Genomic DNA, 17600 nt, shown 5'->3' with positions numbered 1-17600 from the left:
TGTTTCGGTCCACACACACCAACAATTAATCACATTTTATTTTATTAGTCCTTTTACATCATTAGAGTAATTCAATTTGGAAAATTTAACCCATCAACAAGTCTCGTTACGTCCCAACACATATCACAAGGAAATACATGATTCTACACACTTAATAAGGCTTTCAAAATCCACTTACCTCACAATCACTCTGGGACTTGAGTCTTCACTTTTATTTATGCCTCCTCATAAATTCAATTTATTCAAATATATAATCTTCATAAGAATGCAAATCTAATGACACCCATAATACTATGTTTAGTTTCGGCTTGAAAATTGGGTAGAAAAGTCATTCCGAGCTATCAAATTCGAATCTGGAATTTTCTTTCAGTATGTTTACCCATGATAAAGCAAACTCACATGAAAAATTTTAGCTAAAACGAATCATTATTTGACCCCCATACTAGGATGTTATTCTAAGAACCCTAGACCTATATTTTCTTAAATCAATATATATTATACACTTTTCCAGCCTAAAAATCTATTCAAAATTACGTAAAAATTTAATAGAAAGGATGAGAATAATTACCTGGACTCTTTCGGTTGAAATTCTAATTTTCCTCTTCCCTTTTTCCTTTTCTTTTCTTCTTCTGCATTTTTTTCGTCTATTCTGGTCATATTTTTTTTTTCAACTTTTCGTGAGATATATGACATTCAACTCTAGGGATTTTTTCCCTTATTATTATTATTATTATTATTATTATTATTATTATTATTATTATTATTATTATTATTATTATTATTATTATTATTAGTATTAGTATTATTATTGCTAGGCAAATTGCTCGCGTTTCGTGCAGTGGTGAACTACGTTAATAATATACTTTTGAACATTTGATAGAACAAGCGTTTTCAAGTGGGTACATCACAACGATTAATTGTCAAAAATATTTTACCCAAAAATGAAATGAATTGTTTTTAAATCTTAAAATAAAAAAAAATTATTCCAAATGATTAAGAATTTTGTTAGTAATTATTCATTTTGGTGTAGTTACTCATCACCCAAAGTCTTTAGAAAAGATAGGTTTTCTCAAATTTTAAAATAAAATAATACATTCGATATGCATTTTCTGTTGCAGCTTGAGAAAGTCATGCCATAAGAAAGAATATTATATATATATATATATATATATATATATATATAGAGAGAGAGAGAGAGAGAGAGATAGATAGATAGATAGATAGATAGATAAATATATAGAGAGAGAGAGAGATTATTTAATTATACACATCTAGTTAGTGTTTGGTGGCTAATGCCCTAATTTTATAGTGTTTACTATTTTGATAAATGAAAAATAATCTATATAAAAAATAGGTTTACTCATAAAGCATATATGTGTAAAGGTAATGATATGTAAACCATGCTCATACAACACGTTACTTATGATATGTGAAGATGTAAAGAATCTCTCGAGACAATTAAGCATACATGACTAGGAAAGAATCTTATGAGGAGACATCTATAAAGGGAACGCTATCCCATTAATATAGTTTTCTCATACTTAATAATCTATGTTGCGGAGCAACAACCTAATTATTTTCCTATTGATTATCTAGATAAGGATTATTACTAGACACAATTAAAGCAGGTACTATGTCCATTATAACATAGTTCTGTACCAAACAATAGTCATCAAATTAAGGATTTGTTTGTTGAATCTATGGTTGAAAGCGAAGTACTAAATCGAATAGTTATTTTTTTGGTCTAATTTGAGTTTGTAAGGTTAAATTTAAGTTGTTACTTACATTACTAGTCTTATTCTTGATTAAATAGTAGTTTTTGTGTAACTAATACTTCAAAGTTTCTAATATAAGAGATTATATTCTTTGAAGAGGCATACCAAGAGTAAACTATTGAGTTGGGGGTATTAGAGTTAGTCCTATCGATTGTGTAGTTGTTATTTGAAATCGTTCTTTGAAGTTTGGTGATGTTTTATAAAAAATCTTACTCACACTAGGATCTGATTTTTACTCATCAACCAAGATGTTTATTAATGTTAAACGTATAATGACCTTTCAGACCATTTTCTCTTATTGCATTCTTTTTTTACATTTAAAACATTCTTATAGCGACCTCATGTCATTTATGACATGTAGGGACTGACAATTCGGTTACCTCATCGTTTGCTTGGTTTCTATACAAGTTTCTATAATTAGGAGTTTTTTTAAGTTAATGGTTGACTTCAGTTAAAAGTTCAGGTAGACAACCTCAGAATGCAAGTTTGATGATTCTGGTAGCTCCGGAACACCAAGTTTAACCTAGAAGGACCTTCAATGTGGATCTTTACCACCACAACACTGTCCATAGATCAAATTATTTCATGGATTGGATTTTACTTAACTGCCTACAGTTCCATTGCATTTGCTCGTGGTAAAATTCTTGAGGCTTCCAAGCTCATTTTGAGCAACTTAGTGGCAATAACTTCAAATGGAGTTTTAGTGTGAAACCCACATTTCATCAAGAATACATAGATTAGAAGTTTCGACATCTCACTTAAGTTTAAAAAAAGCTATGTTTGGTGGGGTAGCATAGTTTGTTCATGTGTTCGGGGTTCCAAATGAATATTGAGTACTCCATCGGGGATCTTGAACTTTGGGGAATCAGTTGATGTGCATAATCTAGTGCAACCTCCATTTACCTTTCATGTTTATGCATCTCAAGCCACATATGTTATGATTGACAAGCTTGGTGTCTGCATTAATTGGACCTACGAGGTTTCCCATCACGTTTGTATTCCTATACTGTGATTGCATAGGAAAAAAAAAAGCTTACCTTTCACATTCGTCCGCTAGACACTATGTCTAGGATACTTTGGAGGCCTGTCCTTCCATGATCTAGAAGGTCATTTGACTAGTATCTATGATAAATAATAGTCATAATTTCAACTAAGTTACACATTTCTATTACCTATTATTGGAGTTGTGGAGCTCTGTTTTGGTTAATTTTATTATGTATTGCTGGGATTTTGTATGGCTTTGTATTGGATTATGAGATAGGCATGGAAAGTTTGTTTCAAATGTGATTTTGTTTCCGAAGGACTACCCAAGCCCTTTTAGTGGTGGTTTTTATATCATTTTCTTGCATAATTGGTTGTTGGTTTTTTTCGACCTTTAATTGTACTCATTTCAGGGGGTACTAGTTTAGTAAGCTAATTAGGACCCATTGAAGGAGTCAATTTTGGTATTTCATATGTGGGTCTTATCATTCCATTTTGATTTGATTTTGCGTCTGTAACAAATCATTGTGATTTTAATATATAAAAATCTATTTTGATGTTACAATCATTTTTCGGTAGTTGGTAGCGATCAGAGGTCATTCGGAAGAGAAAAGTCCAGAATTATAAACTTAGAGTGTGAAAATTTGTATTGATCTAGGCTACGTCTTACTGACCTTTAGATTGATCTTTTAAATGTAAATGTTAAATAACTAGAATTGCGATGGGCTTATAGTTGAATCATGTTTATTTATTAAAAAATTCATATTTCAGGTGTGTGCCAGGTAGTTTTGGGCACTCAAGCATGCCAATTATTTTTTTGTGACAATGTCTTACCTCATAGTTTCATATTGTTGTTGTGCTCGTTACCCTATAGGCTAGTTATTACTTAGGCTTACTGAATGAAGCTGATACGCTTTAGAGAATTTCTGATGTTTCTTCAAATAAATTTACCCATTGTATACTAATAAATAGAATTGGGTAATATAGTCTGATCCTTATTTATTTGACAAATCAACTGATATTATCACGACCCGAATTTACACCTAGGACGTAGTTGGTACTCTACAAGAGGAAGGCTAACTTAAGTATGCAAAAGCTTATAATAGATTAAATTCATAAAACTAAAATACAAAACTTTAACTTAAAAGAAAACTCTGTATCATATAATATGTTGCATTTTCCATAAAATAGGCAACTTAAGTCCTTTAAAATATTTATAAAAAAATGATTAACGCAGACTCCTCAACTATATTGACTATCTATGAAGCCTCTAAATGACAGTGATGAATGTTGGGACAAGACCCACGACGACAACTCATATAACCAAAAGGTAAATAAAATCCTCTAGAAGCAAGGAGGCTCATCACAGGTAACTTGAACTCTCAAATGTATCAATGAAGCTCTTGTTGATTATCCTGAATACCTATGTCTAGATGATGAGAAATGTAGGCCAAATGGTTCACTGTGTGGAATGTACGAGCATGATCTTGAACTTAATAAAAATGTAAACATACTTACCTCTTTTAAAAATTAATCAACTCAAAGAGTTCTTAAGGATACTCAAAACTACTAACTTACTCAACTCAGAAGTACTCAAGGATAAGATACTCAACTCATAGATTAAGATACTCAACTTCAAAGATTAGGTACTCAACTTCAAAGATATGATACTCAGCTCAATGAAACACAAATCTACTAAAGACACTCAACTCAATGAAACACAAATCTACTTAAGATACTCAACTTAAGGTACTCAACTCTTATTAGTTAATTGTAGTCATTTTAATATAGAGTAGTTTAAAACAAGTACAATATATAAAAAAATTGTTTAAAACATGATGTCAACTCATAATCATGATATCATAAAAGACATACCATGCTCCGTCTTAAACTCTACTTGTGCAATGTATGAATGAAGTCTCATAACTCCATTTATACTAAGCAGAAACTCTTGATGAACCATGCAATTACTATTGTGGGAGTTTCACTAACCGACAACTACCACTATGAGCCTAAGTGGTGATAAAACGTCTTGTCCATGCCGCTAGAACTGTCCTACAATTTTCCATCATATAGAATGCTTAACTTAGTGGATCCACTACCTTAAATTAAGTGATCATCTAAAAAGTATGATCTTTTACTACCTATGATGGCTACATCATTTATAGAGATTTGAGTTACATGAACTCGTATCCCCATATCGGTGCTCAATACTACTTAGCTCATATGTTTTTAAAACAAATTCTTTCTTTGGTTTGAGATAGTTGCTCAAAACATAGCTTAAAATCTCTCTTGGAATCGATGTTACCTTTTCTTACTCAAAACTCTTTTGGAAATCTCAGTTTCCTCTCATCATAAATGCTAAAAAAAACCTTTATAAATTCTTAGGGAATACTTAGTTCCCTATAGATTTTCTCAAAAGTGAACTCAACTCTTAACTGTTAACTTAAATTGAAACTTTAAGTCTGTAAAACAAAGTGAAAACGTTTATGAAAGACTTTTGAAAACTTTATAAACTTCACTTTGACTTGTCTTAATTTCTAGACTTGACTCTTAACTTCTCTTGACTTTGATTTTAACTTTCCTTGAATTGGATTATGGATTTTAGGTTCGTGATCTCATTTTTATGGATGATTTCACGATCTTCAACTTGGAGGGTTCATTCGGAATTATAAGTATAACTACTCGACTCAAGGACTCAAAGACACTTCTCATCTCAAAATTGTTTGACTTATAGGGTTCATGCGGAATTAAAGGCATGAACTACTCAACTCAAAGATTTCATGACTAACATGTTCTGATCCCGTGATTAGAAACATAAACTCAAATGTGTTAGAAACTTATTACTCAAGATTTAGAACTTGAAGATGCTCCTCCTCTCAAAGATAATCAACTTATGAAGTCCATGCAAATTTTATGGGAATGAACAACTTGACTCAAAGATCTACAAAAATGCATGGAACTTATTTGTACAACTCTTCTCATTCTCTGATTTACTTACTTAAAACTTGGTGTGAATCAATAGTTGATCTCAAAAGATTCACATTTGAACTCAAAGATTTTCTTGAACTCTACTCTTAACTCTTGAATGTGAATTATGAATTCAAGCGTTATGGTTCATAATATGAAGGATGTCATAATGACAAGGAAGAATCATAAATACATTCTTGTAACTCTCATACACACTTGCTAAAGTCTTGAAACAAGCTATTAGAATTTGTGGAAGACTCCTCAGAAAGAGTAAAAGGGTTTTTCTGAAAAATGTTTGAAAGAACTCTCAAGACTAGACTCTCAACTTTACCTTGAATGTGATTATAAATTCAAGGTTGTGATTTGTTGTAGAAAAGATCTCGTTATGTTTAGGAGTAGTTCTAGATAGCTAAACAAGCGAATAGGTCACAAAATTATCATTTTGCAACAAGTCCGCGATGCGGAGTTGTATTAAAATTTTTGGTCATGAAATATAATTTTGAGGCAGAAGAGTCTACGTCCTAAACACGAGGCGGAGAAAATTTTTGGTCACTAGGGGAGCAAGTTCGCAAAGCGGACTTGCGTGCCAAAATCTGGTAGACTTTTCCTTCTTCGTTTTCTAGCCCAGTTCACCAAAATTCAATTTTCTTTCTAAATCCGTCTCTTGATTTAGAAACCTAGCACATGTGCACTAAAATATAACTCTAACCACTCTATAAATTGACACATTGACCTTAATAACTCCTCAATCTTATCCCAATTCAAGAATAAAAACAAATTCATGAATAAATAACAAAAACATCAAAGATTCAACTTTTAGAACTAATTGAAAGCTGGAATTAACATGATTGACATGTGTGTGAATAAACCCAACACTATGGAAGCTTACATAGCTGAAAGAACCATCTTTTGAAGAACTTAAAGCAAAATTTAGCTAGATGACCTAGCCTATGTGTTTCTTGATTTTTCTTGAGCGTGGAATCTTTGGAGTGAATGAGAGAGTTTGATTTGTGAAAATTGATTTTCTATACGTTTAGGGAAATTTAGATGACAACCTAATGGTTTTTTGGAAAAGAATATCCTTAAAGAAATAAATAAAATTAGCTGAGAGTCAGAGATAAAATGAGATATTGAGGACACTATTTACATTAAAATAAAGCCCTAAATGAGCCCAGTTTGTGAACTCATCACCATCAAATCAATAAAACTTTCCAGCAATAAAATTTCATTTCACTATATTTGAATGTAAGGATTTTATCTAGATAGAAGAGCATTATAAGTTTAAGAATTTTATAGGCAAAAGTGTTCTCTTCTCTTGATGTCTCAAGCCACCAGTCGTCGGAGTTCATGGAATTTGGCTCAATACAGTATTAATAAATACTAAAGTAAAAAGTTGTTGAGAATATTTGAATAATATTAGAACTCTCAAAACTTCTTTCGACTTTCGCTAAAAATATCACGCAATCACTCCTTAAATTTTAAAAGAAAATCAAGGAATCTTTCATTTAAATTCAATGGATCTAAATAGAAAAATCTTTTTAAATCCAAACAATGGGTATATTGTTCCTATTTCCATATCATGAAGGAATTAGCACTTTTAATATTTCCTAACAATCTGTGGTTATCCGGTGAGTCATTTATTTGGATAAAGTTTGGACTTTTTATTTATTTATTTGAAATATATGATAAGAGAAACTTGAATTGATCATTTAAACAAGCTTTGAGTTCATTTAAAAGAGACTAAACAATTGATGATAAATAATCGATAACCACTTAAAATTTATAAGTATACTAATTTGACAAAGTAAAGATACTTTGAAATCCAAAAATGACATCTTTACTAGAAGATTCATTTAAGTTAAAACTATAGAATTCAAATCAAATAATTACATCTGTAAGCTAAATATTATAATAGAATAAAGTTAACTAAAATATAAAATGAAAATAACTAACTACAATATAAAATGAAGAAATAAGCTAAAGAGGAGTTTAAAAGAACCCAAATTGGAAACTCAAAATTTGGGCCCTTGCCCATTTAATTTCAAGCTGTAAATTTTCTTGCCTTCGGCCTGCAATATTCACTTTTCTGTTTCTTTCATTTTAGCTTCCTTTCAAACTTAAAGCCAAGGCAGACTCAATCAGAAAAATTTAGGCCTTCGTGGCCCAACATCGAAATGCAAAGGGAGAATATAGAGTCCAGTGGACTCCAAAGAGAAGGAATTCATTCACAAAAACTGATAAAGATAATCACCCATTTAATGATAGGAAATTAAAATTATTTGAAGATACATAAACAATCATGAATATGAGACTAACAAGTAAAAGTAAGGCCACAACTCACAATAGTTGATCCCAATGAACTAGACAAGAATGACACCATAACATGCAATATCCAATTAAGACGAGGCTGAGAAAGAAACTGAAATAATCATGAACTATAAACATACTATCATTTGATATCTAAACCAATTTAGAACAATATTATACCTTCTTGAAAGAGACAAGAATTTAGTCAAGATCGAAACAACCAACAAAAAAAAAAGAAAATATTAAATATGAATCAAGATACATGACATTCTTCAAAAAAACAAAAGCAACATAAATAACTCATAATATTTACCAGAAAAAAATGACAGAATGAAAATGAATTAAGGAAATAATTAGGACTTAATCTAATCTATAACGAAGCAAATAACGTATTTACAAGCAAAACAGGCAAAAGCTAAATTACCAATGGGAAATAGTTTACTTTTTTCAGAGCAAAGAGTTGTACGATGAAGAGAAAAATACTTCACCACCACATAGAGGAGCTCCTGACAACTCCGAGAAAGCTCCAGCGAACGCCAAGGCTGAAATTTGAGGTCTAAACCTTTTATGGTTTTTTTTGTGAAAACATCGTCCTCTTCCCCAAAACTATTAACTTTAAATCGCATAATATCTCATAATTATGATCTCATAACTCTATTTATATATACTTGAATTAGTAAATTCCTACACCCGTATCCATACATGGATATATATCCACGAATGTCAAAATTTTGCATCATAGAGACTTAAATCTCTAGATCCGCATTTCTATGGACATTTACACTCGATTCCGAGCACCATAGGATCTAACCAATGAGTGAAAGATCCCATGAAAGCCTCTTATGAGAATATACTATGGATAGGAAATCCCATTAAAAGGTCGTGATGATTATGGGAGCAACAGATATGGGAAAATCTAAACTTTTCATAGATCTAGCTAACCATTTTCAAGCAAAGCTCTGAATATGGAAAAAATAAAATTTTACCAAAGGGCTTGGTATATAGTCACAAATAATGAGATTGTGGATGTAGTACTATTTGTCCAAAGAATGACATATGACGACCCTATATCAAGACGTCTATCAAAAATAATGGGCTAAAGATCCATGGAATAGCTAGATCTACCCGCCCTTTTGGACCCATTACAGTCACCGCCTTATCTTTTAATTAAAAGAACCATATATAGTTAGATATCCAAGAAACTAGCAATTAAGAGACTTATAGTATTTACTAGAAAATAATGCTTCAATATTACTTGTATAAAAATGCAACCAAATTTGTAAACAAGAAGGAATACTTCAAGTTTTCAATGATCTCTTTCCCTCTTGTTCTGTAGAAGCAATATTGTTTTATGATGCATGTATCTCTCTATATATTGTATAAAATTTTCTTTTAATTATCGAGAAACGCCTTTTTGAACACTTGACAACTTTTGATTCATTTTTTTATGTAAAGCTGCCACACCATTTAAACATGTGGCATCATCTTGTTGGTATTAATTTTTCTTCAAATTTAGTGTCATTAGATATGTAACATAATTTTGGACCTTAAACTTAAACAAACATTGGTTAAAACGATAAAAAACTGACTTATATAATTTCTAATAAATTTAAGACATTAGACCCAATAAATAATAAAAATGGACATCTTTATTTAATTTGGATGGTTGTTTCCTTGTAATGTATTGTGTTGTTTAAATATCATGTGTATTTTGATTGTTATACATCGATAAAATTCATCGTTAAATAACGACCAAATATCCTATTTTACGTAATTTATGAATTTGGAATGATCATGTTATTATCTTAATGTTTTCTTCTCGTTCGTCTTTACGCCTTGTTTAATAACCTTATTTTGTTCGTTGTTCTTTTTTTTATAGTAGCTCCACTTCGTACCATACTTATCTTGTAGGTTAATCATTTAAATTTTTGATATATCAGGGTGGCTTAACTTATTTGGGGTCTAAAGCAAAATTTCAATTTGTGGCGTAAAATATAAATAAACTTCGTATACGTATTTATTCAAAATTTATTTTTCTTACACTATTTAGATGAAAATTATTAGTATTTAATATAGTTTTTTTTCCAGTTACTAGTTTTAGGTATGATTTTAATAACTCAACATCGAAAAACATCATTTAAGTCAGGAAAAATTATTATATGCATTGTTAACATAATGCTATAAGTAATCAGTTGATAAATATTAAATGAATATAAGAGTTTGAACCATGAGAATGGTGGTGCTTACTTTGGATTGCTTAATGTGGTTACTGGTCTTACTCTTACCCTATTAAGTGTAGAAGTCTTCTTCTGTCTATGTGAGTTGTTAGATGATGTCCTCTTGCTTGTCATGTAAACTGAGAGAGGATCGATAGTTAAAAATAGGTATAAATTTGATGATTTACCGGATCTACAGCTTCTCCCCCCCCCCCCCTTCCCTTTTATTTATACTTAATTTGATTGAAACATGCAAACATCACGTCTATGAAAAACATTTGAACTACGACTTTACTTGTACATCACGTCTATGAAAAACATTTGAACTACGACTTTACTAGTTAACATTAATTATATTTCATCATATATTTTTAGGACCATGTTTGGAAATAATCTCAAAGCGCTGTAACCTTGACTTATTTTAGTTTAATTTCTAGGCATATACTTTCCACATCTATATATGTCTTTTACTAGTTTCTGAACACGTGCAATGTGCACGTGTATCCCAATAATATGAAATAGATATTTTTGAAATTGTAAGACAATACTAAAATATGGTTGTGATGATTAGTAATATATGAAAGCATTTGAGTAAATATGTATGAGACTTTTTTTATTTTCCATTTGGTGTTTTGCTAATTCAAATTCATGTGTGACATTCCACTGTGCGGATACTTCCTATTAGGTCTTTTCATTATCAAGAATTTCATTCAAAAGATTGAATTAGATGTATGAATATTTATCAATCAATCAACAGATTTGATGAAAATATATATGAATTTTGGTCTGCACATGTTATAAGAGGACAAACTTCAATTTTATTTCAAATTAATTAATTAATAAGGGTTCTTACTAACATGTTGATCTTTCTAGGAAAGAGTGAACAAACATTGAAAGTTTAAAAAGCTTACTCCAAAACATATCATACGAAAAATAAAGATAGATCACAATTATTTCCTCTTTTAAAAATATCAACTACCACTTTTAAGATCAAATAAAGAATTGTAGCACTGCATAAAAAATACAAAAAAAATTATTTCCTACAATAACAAATCAAGAAATAGGAAAAATATGCATCACATATCCTAAAATTTCCTAGACTCTTAATATGCCAAGATATTATCTAGATTTGACAATCAATTCATTACAAATAAAAGAAACAACTATAAAAATAACATAACTCAAATGAAAAGTAATAAGAAATGATTCTCCTTTATCTGATTTGATAGGAAACTCATTTCTCGCTCATCTTTAGTTTTATTAGTATGGACCCATCTCAATGTCAAATAATACTTATAAATGTTTTAGGACCTTATCTATCATACCATTTTGTACAAGATTTTACAGATAAATAAAAAAAACACTCATTGTAAGAGAAAATGTTAGAATGAACTCCTCAAGAAGTAAAATATGTATCCAATACACTCTATGAATTTCCAGATTGTCCGCTTCCGTATGGACACAAATACAATCATTTTTGTGTGACACCTTTATGATCGACATAATGTAATTATTTCATACAAATGAAATATATTAAAAGAATTTGATACCACATTGTTGTTAATGTTGTAAAGCTTTGAAATAAAATTGGCATGTTCTTTATTACTATCCAATTAGTAAATTTAAGATTTCTAGCTAGTAATGGATGACAGTCAAAACAACAATCATTTATATAATATGAATGAATGCATATTTGAGTATGTAAAAAGAATTTCCATCTAAAAATATATATTTTATCGAAATAAAAAATGAAAATTAAAAAAAAATACCTTTATAACATCTAGCCAATCCACATAGAAAGCGGCAGGACATACCGGTCATCGTATGCTACAAAATGAGAAGATCTAAACAAAACAATATATTATTAATTAAAAAAGAAGGAATCAACAAATAAAAAACTAAAGCGAGTAAAACAAGATGATGAAACACAAAAAATAAGAGAACTAACATTTTCTTGATAACTTTATAAAAGAATAAATCCAAAGTAAAAGGAATGCTAAAAAAAGAATATAACAACATAAGTTAAAAGGACCAACGAGTAAACCTCATTAAGTAGTGAAAGATGATAAATTTTAGTCTTTAATAATGTATTTGATTAACATATTCTGTCATTTTTTATTTAATTAAGAAACTTGAAGGACATTTTTGTAATCCAATTTTCGAATTGGAATTTTCCCACTTATATAATATAACTGGTCCTGAGAACGTGCGTTGCACGTTTGATCCCTATTATTATATTAAATTTATCGAATTTCATGTTTCTAATATCTTTATCTTATTCTTTCCACCGAGTTGATTCATTGAATCCATGTAATGTAAGAATTTCATAAAAATAAATTATATAAAATTGTTAGAAAAAACTCTTTTTATAATTCATGGAAGTGTCATTACTTTTTTATTTTCAAAACATATAATAAAGTTCTAACATTTTAAGATAAACTTTCTAATGTCATTATTGATTTAATTATAAAAGTTAGCAAAAAGTAATTTTTTAATTAAAAAATAGAGAAGATATTTATGTAATTCAATTTTAAATTTAAAAGCTTCCACTTTTAACATAAAAAGTATCTATAACATCAACTTAATTAATGTGAAAAAACAATCAAATGAACCTGTCATTCATACTATTGAAAAGAAACTAAAATAATAAATTAATTAATGCAAAACATATCTAAATGTGAAAATTTTATATTCAATAACTATAAAAATATTATAAAAGTGAAACAGTAAACAAAAAAAAAAAATACTTTATATAGCACACAAGAATCAACAATAAAAAATAATCTCTTTTTTATATTAAAATTAACTAAAGGAAATGGTTTCCTGTTCTAATTAATTTTTGAAAATAAAAGAGCTGTGATGGAGATAAAATAAATTTGTTCCAATTGTTTGACATAATATTAAATCACAAATTTCACTTTTATAAAATAGATGATCTAAAAAGTAGATATTCACTTATTATAATTGATACAAACTTCTTTCCATTATTAAATAAATAAAAAAAAAAAAATTAACACAATGTTGACATAACAAAAAATGATCAAAATGAAACGAAAAATTTATTTTCTTTTGGATTAAATACTTGATCCAACTCTTCTTACTTTATAAATATTTTTATCAAATTATATTATAAATTTAATCAAAAAGTTATTTAAAATTTAACTAAAAAGGTTCTTTATTTAACTTATTTTGACTAAGGTATAATCATATCTCAATTCCTCATTCCAATCAACATTCGTAAATGAAAGAAATGAAAGAAAGATTGTACTTTCAGTTCTTTGACATATATACACTACTAGAAACATAGTCTATAGCAACACTTTCTTTGCAACAATTATTTGACTGTTGATATAGATAGACTATCAGAGCATTTATTGATCGTTGCCAAAAAATTTTGGTTCTATTAGAACATAATTTAATGAAATTGTTGGCTTAGAAAAACATGTGTTGTTGTATAAAACATTAACGCAACAGTAGTTTCAACTGGTGCAATAAATCCACCAATAGCAACACTTTTTCAAAAAAAATTATCTACTGCAACACTTTGTGTACTCCCTCCATATTTTCCCTCTTTTAATTTCACAAAAAAATAGTATATATTTAATTCCTAAAAAGTATATCCTGTTTATGTCTTTTAGCATTTTAGGTCATACATTATCTTCTCTCTGAGTGACAAAACAAAAAAAATCGAAATATTCTTGAACGAGGATCTGGGTAGCTCTTGAATTTTTCTTTCATCTTTTCTCATTGTTTGTTCAAATCTAAACAAAGCGAAACCTCGCTCAAATCTAAATTGCTCGATCTTCATATCTTGGTTTTTAGGTATGAGTCGGTTCTTTTTTCTACAAAGGATTATATATGACTTTTTGTTATTAGGGTTCGAATTTGTATCCACTTTTAAAATTTTATTGTTTTCCGAAAAAAATGGGGTATGCATATTCTTAATTTTTTGTTTATCTGTCATATTTAGAAATTCAAATGGCATATCTCCATTCATATGCGTGGCTTGTGTTTTTTCTATTTTTTGGTTGCTTTGTGTTCTTGTTGGTTTTCTGAGTTGAAAATAATGTGTTGGTTAATACCTTAGTAGAGTAATTATTGGTGAAATATTTCACTAAGACTAGCTGTGCAGTGAATGTCATCTGCTTGATAGAAATAAGATTTTAATGCTTCCTGTGGAGCCATACTCAAATTCTCAAGTGTCTAATATGTAATATGATTGTCTATGTTTTCATGCTTTATGTGCACTATTGGGATTGACATCTTATATCAGGTGTAATATGACAAATCTTCTAATTCACTGGACTGGCTGCACAAGAAACTTTGTATACTCTCGTTTCTCGTCTCTCTGAATATATTTATACGTACTGATCGTGTAAAAGATATTGAACTTCATTATTTTGTTGTGTCAGAGGGATAATGTAGAAGCTGCTCAAGAATTTGCGAAACGGAATCAGTTATCACCAAGGATATAAGATCAGATTTTGTCTCATATTTGTCTTAAGTAGAAACTTTAATAGGTGCAACAAAAAGAGACCATGAATATTCTGCCAAAAGGTACCAGATCAAGCATTGCACATTACCTGTTTTTATCAATAGTTCAAAATGTCAGTCTATTCCGAGGCGTTTCTAGGTGCCTTCTTTTCCAACTGGTAATTTCTTGTTCTACATTGTTCTGATACCCTTCACACTAGGTGTATAAAAGATATATTCAGTGGTTTATATCCTGCTTTTAAGGTTCTTGAAATGGAAATTGAATACTACCATCTAAGGAAGATGTGATTTTACAGAATGAGTCTCAAATTGATTTTTACTTAATAGTCTCAAGAGCATTGGTATGTAAATTTGTTTGGTACAGTTACTTGAACACATCGAATTTGTTTTTCATGTTATAAATCACTTATGTATACTATTTCAGGATCTTTTAGTATATACCAATGGACGTGAACAAGTAAGTATTACACATCATATCTTTTCAAACATATTGGCCTTAATTTATTTTTTCTGAAATATGTTAAAGAAACAGATCATTGGAAAGGTTGTTGCTGGAGAATCATTTGGAAAAATTGGTGTTTTACTTGGAAGGCCACAACCATATGTTGTTAGAACAACTGAAATTTCTCAAATTTATATTATTAAGCTATACAGTTAAATCTTTCTTTCATGTTCGGACAATTAGGAGAGAGATAAGATTTTCTGAATGCTATTAGTATCTTAGGCTTGATGGACACTATGGCATCTGAGTGTGGCTCTATCTCTCTGTGCTTTATTAAAAAAAAGGTCTCGTTCGTTCTTTAATTATCCTGTTGTAGCCAAGATCAACCCTCAGATTTCATCTAGGTGAGTTCACTAGAGGAGAAGGAGGAGGATCAAGAAAAGAGGATATTGTCAATGAATGATATCATGAAAGGTGAAAGGCCATATCCTAAATGGAGTTTGTACTGCAAAATAGAAGGATGAAGCTCTGGATTTAGGATACTGCCTTAAGGTAGTTTGTTTCTTTTCACTACTTTGTTCTTTTTGTTTTGACCATACTTTTATTGGATTGTTGATGTCCAGACCAATATGTTTTTCTTGACTTTTTTGTTGTCTATTAAGAGGGTTGTCACTACTTTATATAATTTGATATTTATAATGTTCATTCCTAAAAAATTGAGGATGTATTCCATGATGCAAAAAACACTTAAATGTAGTTTCAACCAACTCACTTGCTATTTGATGGAGTAATTTCAGTAGGAAATATGAACTCTCTTTTATTGTTTTGTGGTTCCGTTTATGTTACACACTTGGAGGTCATGCTTTGAGACACAACGATATGCTTCTGCTACTCCTTTTATCTTGAAAAAATTTGAGGTCTTAGGATGAGTTTATAGTGACTTCTTGAGCTTTACAATTTTAGAGTTCTATCCACAAGACATAAAGATTTTAAATGAAATTTACCATTTGATAAATATGAGACTACTTGTTTATTTTTAAGCCTAAATCATGCTTGAGTTCAATGAATATCTCTTTCTTTTATATTTAGACTTTCATACTTAGAAAAGTTATTTCTTTACTTCAAAAGGAAACATATGCCTATTTTTAATCAAAACATAAATTGTCCAGATTTTTGTTTTTCTAAATGTGAGCTAACGTCTCATTACTTGTTTTATCCTGTTTGAAAATCTAGTGATATCCATATTGTACATAGAGTACACATTGAGTGTATCAATTCAATGTCTTGAAGAGAAAAGACGTTTTTACTTTCAAAATTTTCAATTGTTGTATTTAGCCCTGATTAAAAGTTTGAGTTCTCTTGTATTTCAACATATACATGTTTACAAGTTTATTTGTGTTTCCTACTACATCTAACTGACAAAAATCTTAAAGTAACGAAGTTTATATGTTTTAGTTAACTTTTGCATATATGCAGGAACTAAAGAGTAAAAACATGATTTTTCCTACTCCATTCCTAAAATGATAAACACACTGAAAAGGACTAAATAGTTTTAGGCAAATACGGAGGAAGCGTTTAATATTTCTCCCTATGTCCCAATTTATATGACTTACTTTCCTTTTTAGTATGTCCCAAAAAGAATGATATACTTCTATATTAAGTAATTAGTTAACTATAAAATGTCTATTTTACCCTTAATGAAATGATTTACAGCCACTGATATTTCTATCATTAATTTTGGGCCACAAGTTTTAAAAGTCTTCATTTCTTTCTTAAACTCTGTATCGTGTTCAATGTTTATCAAACAAAATTAGGATTCATCAACTTTGTTTGACTAGGATCTCTTTCATCGATCCAAATTAAACAAAAGGGCAAGTTGTTGTATTTTTCTTTTGTGAACAAAATTAATTTAGTTTTAATTTAATGTTGCTATAAGGAATCGTGTTAAGAAGGGTTTCCATTTTCCGGGACAAACTTTTTCTTCCACACCTGCTTTCTGTTAATACTAAATTTAGTTTTGAACTCATTCTGAAGAATAAACTCTATAATTCCTCGTATAGAAAACAGAATTCAAGCATAAAGAGCTTGTTCATGGGACTTCACCTCCTGCATTAGAATGTATACAATGTATTCTTCAACAGCCGGTGCAATGAATTCCATGCTTTCCAATTCAGTAATAGGATCGTCCTTGGATAAAGTAACAAACATTGTTAGTTCTTCATACGATACGTTAGGTCCCTTCATATCACCTTCAAGCCCCAACTGAGAAACTCTTCTGATTAAATATGCTTCATCAAGAGGTGGCCCCATTGACATATTGCTTTGGGTCGAAGTTTGTTCAAAACTTCTATTAAAGGATAAGTCGTCTATTTATTCAAGGTTTCCCTCACAATATCTGGTGACAAACCTCAATTA

The 17600-nt window shown here is 29.8% G+C and overlaps 1 long non-coding RNA gene across 2 annotated transcripts; it reads left to right on the top strand.

Moving 5' to 3' along the window:
• Positions 1-13809: 13809 nt before the first annotated feature.
• On the top strand, positions 13810-15884 carry LOC138340620 (uncharacterized). 2 transcript variants are annotated; one of them, XR_011213314.1, is made up of 3 exons: positions 13824-14071; positions 14523-14574; positions 14662-15884. It is a non-coding gene; the product is annotated as an uncharacterized lncRNA (long non-coding RNA). The 2 variants fall into 2 exon arrangements; XR_011213315.1 differs by lacking the exon at positions 14523-14574 and having other exon boundaries at positions 13810-14071.
• The last annotated feature ends 1716 nt before the right edge of the window (positions 15885-17600 follow it).

The sequence above is a fragment of the Solanum lycopersicum genome, chromosome 12 (assembly GCF_036512215.1).
Source record: "Solanum lycopersicum chromosome 12, SLM_r2.1".
Classification (NCBI taxonomy): Eukaryota; Viridiplantae; Streptophyta; class Magnoliopsida; order Solanales; family Solanaceae; genus Solanum; species Solanum lycopersicum.
Note: the sequence above shows the minus strand (reverse complement) of the source record. Positions and strands in the feature narration are given on the sequence as shown.